At 37.1% G+C, this 9,879-nt stretch overlaps 1 pseudogene; it reads left to right on the top strand.

Moving 5' to 3' along the window:
- The first annotated feature begins 3,484 nt into the window (after positions 1 to 3,484).
- LOC118849628 lies at positions 3,485 to 5,481 on the top strand (annotated as a pseudogene).
- Positions 5,482 to 9,879: the final 4,398 nt, after the last annotated feature.

Genomic DNA, 9,879 nt, shown 5'->3' with positions numbered 1-9,879 from the left:
ATTAATTATTTTATTAATAGTGATAGCATTTTATTAATACAAGGGTCAGTGATATTCTTAAATGCCAAATACCCTTCATGGTGGTAGGCTCACAGTGTATATGCCCTTGGAAAAGTGGGTGATCCTGATGCTAGCAATCAACACTGATTGGTTAACAAGTAATAAGAGAGAATGAATATTGCAATGGGAGGCGGATCTATTAACTTTGATTATGTCATTTATTTCTAAATTACCCAGCCTTGAGCAATCTAATCAAAAAATTTATCCCCACCCAAACCTGAGTAGAACACAATGGGCAGAAATTCACCTAGTTAGATGGTTTAGGTGGGATAAATTTTTAGCAGAGGTCAGAAATGTCCTTCAAAGGCTGGGCTTAGAACAAAGAAATGGGACAGGAAAAAACCTGGACCTCCTCAATTCTCTGATTCTATTAAGAGACAGAGTCTCCTCAATGAATCACTCACTGATATGACAAGCATTTCATTAAGTATTTCTAACTAAGGGGCTTGTGAGGGAAAACAATGTATGGAAAGGAGGGAAAGATTGACTGGTGCTTTGACAAAATCAAATGGGCAGTCCCCTTTGATAAGTAGTCCTTACAGATAAAAGGAAGAAAAAGAAAAAGAAACAATAAAAAATAAGATCATCCCTTTCACAGAAGTCTCATACCCTATAGCCTTCTAATTCTTTGGAAACATCTGATGCAGCCCTCTGGTTTAGGTTTGGTGTCAGCATTTTCCAGCTGACTGGCTTCTCTGGTTCAGGTCACTGGTACATATCCTCTTCTCTGCTAAAAATCTCCTACAAAATTGGTCTGAACACAATTTTAAATTTACTTTGCCAATAGCCAAGTCAAGAGACCTTATGTCTCTATTACTAGAAAATAAAATTTGGAAACTTTTAGACCAGAGAATTTACAATTTTAGGTTGGCCAACTGTCATGTTGCTATATCAAAAAAACTTGGATACAAACCAAAAATTAGAACCCAATTTTTACACTTGGCATTGTTCATTCCCCCATTAGAAGGGTGGTATTGTGCTAAGGAATTAGTAACAGAACACTTTTTATGAGAAGATATACTTCAATACGAAAAGAAATTCATTTAAAAGTTGCCAGATTAACTTCAGTTGTAAAAAAACACTCTGAGATGGGATACATAAACACATTGAGTAATCAATTTTCAACACAATGCTTATCAACAAATTATTCATAATAAAAGATTTTAAACTTCTAGTCATATTCAAGTGAATAATCTCTAGCAAAAGTAGGTCTCTCTTTAAGTCCTGTATAAGATAGACCACAAACCATTCTTCTGTCAAAATAACTAATTGTGCTGTGATTTTTTTCATTAAAACAGCACTGAAAGAGCTATGATACTAACTTCACCAAACAATAGAATTATATCCTGGTTTCCCAAGTCTTTACATCATTGACCTAATTATCCCTATAGTATGGCGAGAAATTAAAGAACCTTAACTTAACACAGGAATATGTAACTAGTAACAGATAGAGGACAAGGCCAAATACTCATCTTCTTAGTTGATTAGAATATAGAAAGGACAAAAATTTTAGGTCAGATAGCTCAAATTTAATACCTGCATCTCACTATAGTAACTCAGATGTAGTTTAGCACTAACCTAAAAGAACTACTTAGTTGTGTTTATGCTTATAGAAATTTGCCTAAAAGAAGAATCTTGGACATAGTTGCACAGTAAGGGAATAATGCCTGCCTTACTTCATGTCAATTCCAAGAAAATGTTATATAGATGGCCAGTTGCATTGAGCCAGGCTTAAAGTCAGGCAGGTGGGATATTTTCCATTTAAGAGGAAATTTTATCCTGGAGAAATGGAGTTTGAATAATCCTACCTCGGTCCATGCAAAGACTCATTCTCCCAATCTTTCTTATGGGAACTCCACCTGTAGGCAATCTCATAGGGTTGCTGATATCATGGATCATTGACTTCACAGCATTTCATGATGATCATATCTGGAATCAGAATCAGAATGACATCAGTTATAGTCCCATAAGGTCTTAAATAGCAAATTCCAATAATCATAGGTTTCGGTGGCTTCTGTTTTCAAGAATCACATTTCCTTGACAATAAGTGTTGACTATAATCTCACATTGGTAACACTAAGAGGTTCATCATGAGAAACCACAACTTATCTCAATATAGCTAGTATTCATGGTAAGGAGATGCTTTTTCATCCTTAGGTTCAACATTACACAAATGCTTTTGCTTTTAGATACTTGATAATAAACAAGACTTGGGATGGGATATGAAAATATCATAATCCCAAATTGTATACAGAGACCAAATTATATGAAACATTGTCCATAGTAAAACATGTTCATTTATTGACTATGTCCAAATGTACATAAACATAGACTTCTGCTCTTGGAATCCCTTTGAACAATGGGGACATCTTTAAGGTGACTCTACAGTAGTTTGCCCACATTTCAGGACATGCTCTACACACATGTTCTAATCCCAGATTGAATAACAAACATAAGTTAAATCAGATTTCCCATTAAGTTTAACACAAGGGAGCTCATAAGTTACTACTCTCCACTAATATATCTGACTGTACTGAAATCCTATTCTTTAAAATATGAACAAAAGAGGTTCCTGACTTCAACCACACAACTTAGTAGATTCATATCTTTGTTTCACAGTCTTTTCTATCTTTGCATAATTATATCATTCTGAAAGAAGGAGATGCTTCAGGAACTGCATCTTATACATATATATACAAGTACTAATTCAACCCTTGCTCAGGCCATGGAATGACTATAAATTCAGATAAACAGCAAGATCTTTCCCACTTCCAGCTTATTACAGTAATTCAGATGCTTTAGTATTAGTCTAATAACTAATAGATCCAGTATTGCCATAACAAACTTCCACTGTTAGTCTACTGTGATAATAGAAATTTGCTATGAGAGTTAGAAATAGGGGCATGGTTATAACAGTGTCAAAACTCGTTTTCAAGTCCTACACCCTAAAGCTTTAGCCTTCCCAAGGTAACTTCCCTGCTTCATTCCCAGAGACAGATATTCACTAACCTTAGATCTCAGATCACGGTCCCATCGATTGCTTACTGCTAACTTATTTCTTAAAGCACCCATTTATGGTTACCCCTAAGTACATAAGAAACTTAAGAATGAAACTCAAATTGAATATTCAGGATCCCAAAAAAGTTTTCTCCTCAAGCAGTAGAGTCTTCCTAATCACAGTAGGACAGGATTCAATAGTTATCAATCCCATCAAACTATTACAATAAATAAATAAAATTCATTAGGCCTTCTAAAAATCACAGTTTTTTTTTTCACTTAAACATTTATACAAAAGATTTTTTTACTTCAACATTCCTTCTTAAAAGTATTTCTTGCTCTAATGTGAAGCAGCTGGAGAGAGATCTCTAAGCCTGCGGGGCAGGACAGGGCTTGAGCTGCCTCAGGGCCCTTGAATAGAGCTGAGATGAAAGTGAAGGCTGGCCTCCCCAAACCTTCCAAGGGCTGTGCTGTGGCTGAGCCAGAGCTTGTCGAGAACCCCAATAGAAAAAAAAAGAAGTGGAAGAAATTCTGGAAAAAATACCTAATGGTGGGAATAGAAGCTTCCAAGAAAACAGAGAATAAGGATGCCGGGGCAGTGGCAGGGGCAGCACTGCCCTGCAAAGGGCTTACAAGTATTTTCCCACAACTAGAAGGTCTTGCAGGAGCTGTTGAAACAACAACAAAAAAAACCCAGCAAATCCAGAAAATTCTGTTCCTGCCTCTCCAGGGAAAGCCAGAAAACAACAAAACACCACCACCAGAATGGCAGAAGGGTTTCTAAAAAGGAAGAACACAGTGATGCAAAACTACCAAAGGTAGAAGGCAAAATAGGCCAACCTTCCTCCAAGGCTTCTATTTCTTTAGGATCTTTGAATGATTGTTGTCCCTCATAAAAAGTGCAGGGAAACAAAGGGCACAGACATTGGAATTGGAACCAAGAAAAGAAAGAATGGTGACCTTCACCAGGAAATAGGGGACATCAAGCATGAGAAGAGGAAAGCAGAAGAATCAGTCTCTCCTCCACCCACAAAATCAGACATCTGGTTTGATGATGTAGATCCTAAGGATATTGAAGCTGCCATTGGTCCAGAAGCTGCAAAAATAGCCTGAAAAAAAGTGGGTCTGAAGGAAAGAAATCTGTCACTGGTGAAAAAAGTGGCATTTGAAGGTATGATCAAAGCCATAGCTAGGGATTGTGAGATGGTGGGAGCAGGGCCAAATGGGGAAGGAAACCTCCTTGCCTGAGTGTCCTTCTTGAACCAGTTTGGGAAGTATTTTTATGACAAGTACCATATTTCCCCATGTATAAGACACACCTTAATTTTGGGGCCTGAAATTTGAAAAAAAAAATGTATTACATAAAGTTATTGGATTTCAAGTTTTATTCATCTGCTCATAGCTTTCAGGCATCTTTTGGGCAAGTCTGGTGCATGTATTCATGCTTAGTCCATTCCGTTTCATGAACCTGAAGCACCAATTGTGTCCTCCTTTGAAATCAGTAACTTCTTTTTCATCAGCAATTCTTGCCTCATGCTGAACCATCTTTGTGCACACAGGAATTCCAATTGCCCTTTGCTCTTCAATCCATATCTTCAATTCCCTCTCTAAATCAGGGCATTTTGCTGACTTGCCTCTCATGGCCTTCTTCTGCCATGGTGTTTTCAGTAGGGTTTCTTCTTCCCGTAGCCAGTCTTGGATTGTTTTCTCAGTTGGAGGAAGACCAAACTTATGTTCAGCAGTACAATTTCCATTCATTTTTGCAAACTGGATAGCTTTTAACTTGAATTCAGCAGTGTACAAAAATCTTTTCTGAGCCATTTCTGGGCAGAACGTGGCAAAACATAACCTAATATACTGGTAACAAATGCAAAACAATGAGCCCAAAGACAACAAGAGCGAAAAAGCAGGAAATGCAAGTAAAGAAACTACAACCACTGTATAAGACGCACCCAGTTTTTAGACCCCAAATTTTTCGAAAACAGGTGCATCTTATACATGGGGAAATACAGTACTTCAAGCCAACAGAGAAAGTGACTGATTGCTGAGCATATGTTAGTGGGATTTGGCCAGCGGATGTCAAACATGGAGAAGAATACCAAGTTGTCCAAAAGGAGGTGGAAGAACTTCTTAAAGGCAGGCTCCTAGTTTGATATGCCCTGCATAATGATTTATTCTTGATCATCCCAAAAAGAAAGATACAGGCCACACAGAAATATAAACCTTCCTGGACACAAGTAAAGAGTGGAAAACCGTCTCTGAAATTGCTCAATGAGAAAATTTTTGGTATCAAATTACAGTAGTCAGAACACAGATCCAACATGCCCAAGCAGCAATGAGGCTCTAGGTAATAGTGAGAAAACATTGGGAAGGAACCATCAAAGACAAATATAACTACAAAAGAGAGAAAATGACAAAGCATAACTGAGACCTCCTTGTCACCATTTCTGCTGTCTACCCTGCCTGTTGGCTTGTTCCTCAACAATGTAGTCATGCCCCCTGAAGAAACTAAACAGGGGCCTTCCTGAGCCAAGAGAGGGGCAAGGTATTCAGACAGCTTACCATATCTCTTATCAGTTGATTATGTAGCCCTTGGAGTTGGCACAAATGACACATTCCCAAAGATAGTCACTTTTTGAAGAAACTTTCAAAATTGTGGCTCTAGGAAATGTATACTACTAAAGGGGAATTTGATCCTCTTCGGATACTGTAGCTCTTGCCCAGGAGCTCACAGTTTTTTGTTTACATTCTTTTCCCGTGTTCCAGGAATCATTGTTAATATCACAGGCATAATTAGAGTGTAGGTGAGGGAGTCTTTTTGAAGGGATGGCATTTTCTCTCAGCACTGAAAATGAAGGTGTGTAGTTCCTAGTAACCTATTTTCAAAATTAAATAATTTCATCAGCAAAAAAAAGTATTTCTCAGAAAAAAGTATTTCTCTTTCTCAAAAGCAGTTTAAAATTTATCCTGATGTTAAAAGGCAATCATTATAATTTAATGAAGTAAATTAGTTGGAAACCTCTAAGCTTACAGATATATTTTATCCAACTTTAAAGCAAAAGCAAATCCTTAAAATTGCAGTTTAGTAAAACTAAGTTGGTGTAAAATGCCTTTAAGTATTAGAAATAAATTCCCAAAGTATCACAACAAAATAAATTCCAAATTACCACAAATTCTTATTTACCACTACCACCCCAATCAAAAAGTGTTTACATTGGGGAGGAGATTCAGTTTTTCTATGTGAAGCAGTGGCAAACAATATAACCAATTAAATAAGCCTTACCACTGTTGTGCCCTGCCCCCCCCCCCCAGTTTACCCTCCATCTTGCCCCAGATATCAGTTTGTGTTTTTTCCTTTTAAATAACCTGATCCTACCCCTGCTCAGGGCTGTTCGATTTGAGTCTTTATTCCAAACAGTCACACGCTTGATTTATATCTAGGTCTCACTTGCTCTTTTTGGCACAACACCACAATAACAAAGTTTACCAGATCTTTAAAATTTTACTCAGTATCTTTTTCTTCCTTTTACCTTCTCCTCGAGTGTAAACTGGCCTAAAATACATCACTAGAAATCAAGAAAATAATTACCTTATAGAGTCCCCATAGATGGAATATGTGATAGTTCAATCCAGCCTTCAGAAAAACAATGCTGGTCAATTGCTATAAACCTACAAATTAACTTACGTATGTATAACCTCAGATGAAGCTCACTTTACCTCACAAATAGACTTGAAAATTACAATCCCATTTTGTGCATCAAGTGTTTGTATCCCATTTATTCAGTAGGAATTTCACAACACAGCAAGGTCTTTCACGAGGTTGATAAGAATTTGTGACTAGATGGTTCCAAGAATCCTAAGTTTATAAAGGAGATTTTTAAGGCCCTTTTTTGTATGGTTTCCCATACATTAATCAATTTTCCTTTTTAAAATACCTATGTAAATACTTGATAGATTTAAACATTATAACAATAATATAACAATAACTCAAAATAACTTAGTTAACAATCTCATAATTTTCATAGGTGATAGCCAAATAATTTTAAATGAAATTTCCTCTTAAATATAGGCAAAACTGGAATTTTAAGTACTTCAGAATATGATAGTATGTGGTCAGCAAAGCCGAGAAAATGACCTAATAGATTCCTAACCCATTTTAAAACTTCTTTTAACAGTACAATCATTATTCTAACAACATCCAGATTATAAGAGAAGTTGCTTTATTTTTCTTTTCTTTTTTTTTTTTTGATCTCTCTCTGATTTGGAGAAATTTATCAATAACAAGATTCTCTGCTAAACATTTTGGGGAGGCAGAGGAGAAAAATTCTCTTCTTCTTCTTCATCTTCTTCTTCTTCTTCATCTTCTTCTTCTTCTTCATCTTCTTCTTCTTCTTCTTCTTCTTCTTCTTCTTCTTCTTCTTCTTCTTCTTCTTCTTCTTCTTCTTCTTCTCCTCCTCCTTCTCCTCCTCCTCCTTCTTCTTCTCCTCCTCCTCCTCCTCCTCCTCCTCCTCCTCCTCCTACTTCTTCTTCTTCTTCTCTCTCTCTCTCCCTCTCTCTCCCTTTTCTTTCTCCACCTGACTCTTCCTCTTTTTTAATAGTATTTTATTTTCCCCAATTACATGTCAAGAAAATTTTTAGCAATGCTATGGAGTTCCAAATTTTTTCCCTCCCTCCCTTTCTCTTCTCCTCTCTTCTAAAAATGTTAGGCAATTTGATATAGGTTATACATGTGCTACCATGTAAAACATATTTCCATGTCAGTCATAGTTACGAAAGGAGAATCAGATCAAAAGAGGAAAAAAAGCATGAGAAAGAATAAAGTTGGTGGAAAAAAACCATGCTTTGATCTACATTCAGAGTCCATTAATTCTTTACCTGAATGCGGACAGCATTTTCTTTCCTGAGTCCTTTGTATGTGTCTTGGATCATTGTGTTACTGAGAAGAGCTGAGTTATTCATAGTTGATCATCACACAATGTTGTTGATACTGTGTACACTGTTTTTATGGTTCTGCTCATTTCACTTTACATCAGTTCATAGAAGTCTTTCCAGGTTTTTCTGAAATCTGTCTGTTCAAGAAGTTGCTTTCCTAACAATATAAACAATAAAATAATTTAGCAAATTTCACAATATAAAAGAATATAAAAACATAATAATACCATAAGCAATATTACGTACTTAAAACTTGAAACAAAACCCATTACCAATCAAGTGGTCTCAATTTAGTCGAATGTATTTCCAAATTACTGAAACAGAAAATTGTTCATCTCATCACCATTGCCATTGTATATCAATTACATCTCAAAGTCCATGTGAAGTTGTCAATCATGAATCAATTACACCAAATTAAAGAAAGAACACAAGACGGTGGACAGAAACCAGGAAGTTGCCTGAGCTCTCCCCAGTTTCCCTCAGAAACAACCTTAAATCATGCCTCTAAAAGAATTCTGGAGGGACAGAATCCACAAAAAGACAGAATGAAACAATTTTCTATCCCAAAGGAACTTAGGACTTCAGAAAATGTCTGTCTCATTTGAGTAAAAGGGACGCACAGCCTTGGTGGTTTCTGAGCAAGCCAGTAGGAGGTTATAAGCCACAGAACAGATCAGCAATCAAGAACCCACAATTCTGTCTCAATAGGCCAGTGTCACAGCAGACCAGTTGTAAGGCTTCCAGTCCCAGTGCAACAGGTGAATTGAGAGCCCTGGAACCCAGGGCACAAAAAGTATGACTAGGTTGGGTCACCCCAGTGCAGTGGACAAGGCACCTGTACCCCAGCACAAGAAGCTTGGGAAAGTGCCCCCTGTGCCCAAGGAGCAGAGCTCAATTTTAACAAATGAGCAAAACCCAGAAAACAGCCCTGACCATAGAAAACTATTCTGGCAACAGGGAAGATCCAATCAAAAACTCAGAAGAGGACAGCAATGTCAAAATGCCTACTTGGGAAAACTCAAAGAGGAGTGTGAATTGGCCTCAAGCCCAAAAAGCCTTCTTAGAAGAGGTCAAATAGGATTTTAAAAATCAAATAAGAGAGATAGAAAAAAAATGGGGAAAGAAATGAGAGGTAAGCAAGAGAAAATCTACAGTTTGGAAAAGGAAGGACAAAATTGATGGAAGAAATTATATTTCCTTAAAAAATACAATTGGCCAAAGAGAAAAAAAATCCACTGAAGAAAACAACTCCTTAAAAAGTAGCATTGGCTAAATGGAAAAGCAGTACAAAAGCTAACTAAAGAAAATGATTCATTACAAATTAGAGTTGGGCAAGTGGAAGCTAATGACTTTATAAGACATCAAGAATCCGTCAAACAAAATTGAAAGAACAGAAAAAATAGAAGAAAATGTAAACTACATCATTGGAAAAACAGCTGACCTGGAAAATAGATCCAATAGAAGTAATCTAAGAATTGTTGTGTAGAAAATAACAGCAAGACAAGACCTGAGTTCAAGGTAAATTTAAATATGGATTTATTGGCCAAGCGCGCAACTACCTGGAGTACATACTCAAAGTACACTCAAATCAGGCAATCCCGAACTGAGGGACTACAATGCTTATAAAGGCAAAAACCACAATTACAGAATTTGGGAGGGTTGCTAGCAGAAGCAATGATGTACAGAAGCAAAGATCAGCCATTGGTTAGATCCATAGCTCAGGGCTAATTTTAGGAATATGGCACAAGGATTCAGGGGTGCGACCATCCTGTGACAAGGGGGTCCCTCTTAGATCGTGATCAGTTTCCTATAACTGGGTGGAGGGTACCAGGTGGAATTTCCCAGAAAGTAACCCCTACTTGATCAGCTATAGTCTGAGTGGAGGGACCT

The sequence above is a fragment of the Trichosurus vulpecula genome, chromosome 5 (genome assembly GCF_011100635.1).
Source record: "Trichosurus vulpecula isolate mTriVul1 chromosome 5, mTriVul1.pri, whole genome shotgun sequence".
NCBI lineage: Eukaryota > Metazoa > Chordata > Mammalia > Diprotodontia > Phalangeridae > Trichosurus > Trichosurus vulpecula.
The sequence above is the reverse complement of the archived record's forward strand: the minus strand, read 5'-3'. Positions and strand labels throughout refer to the sequence as shown.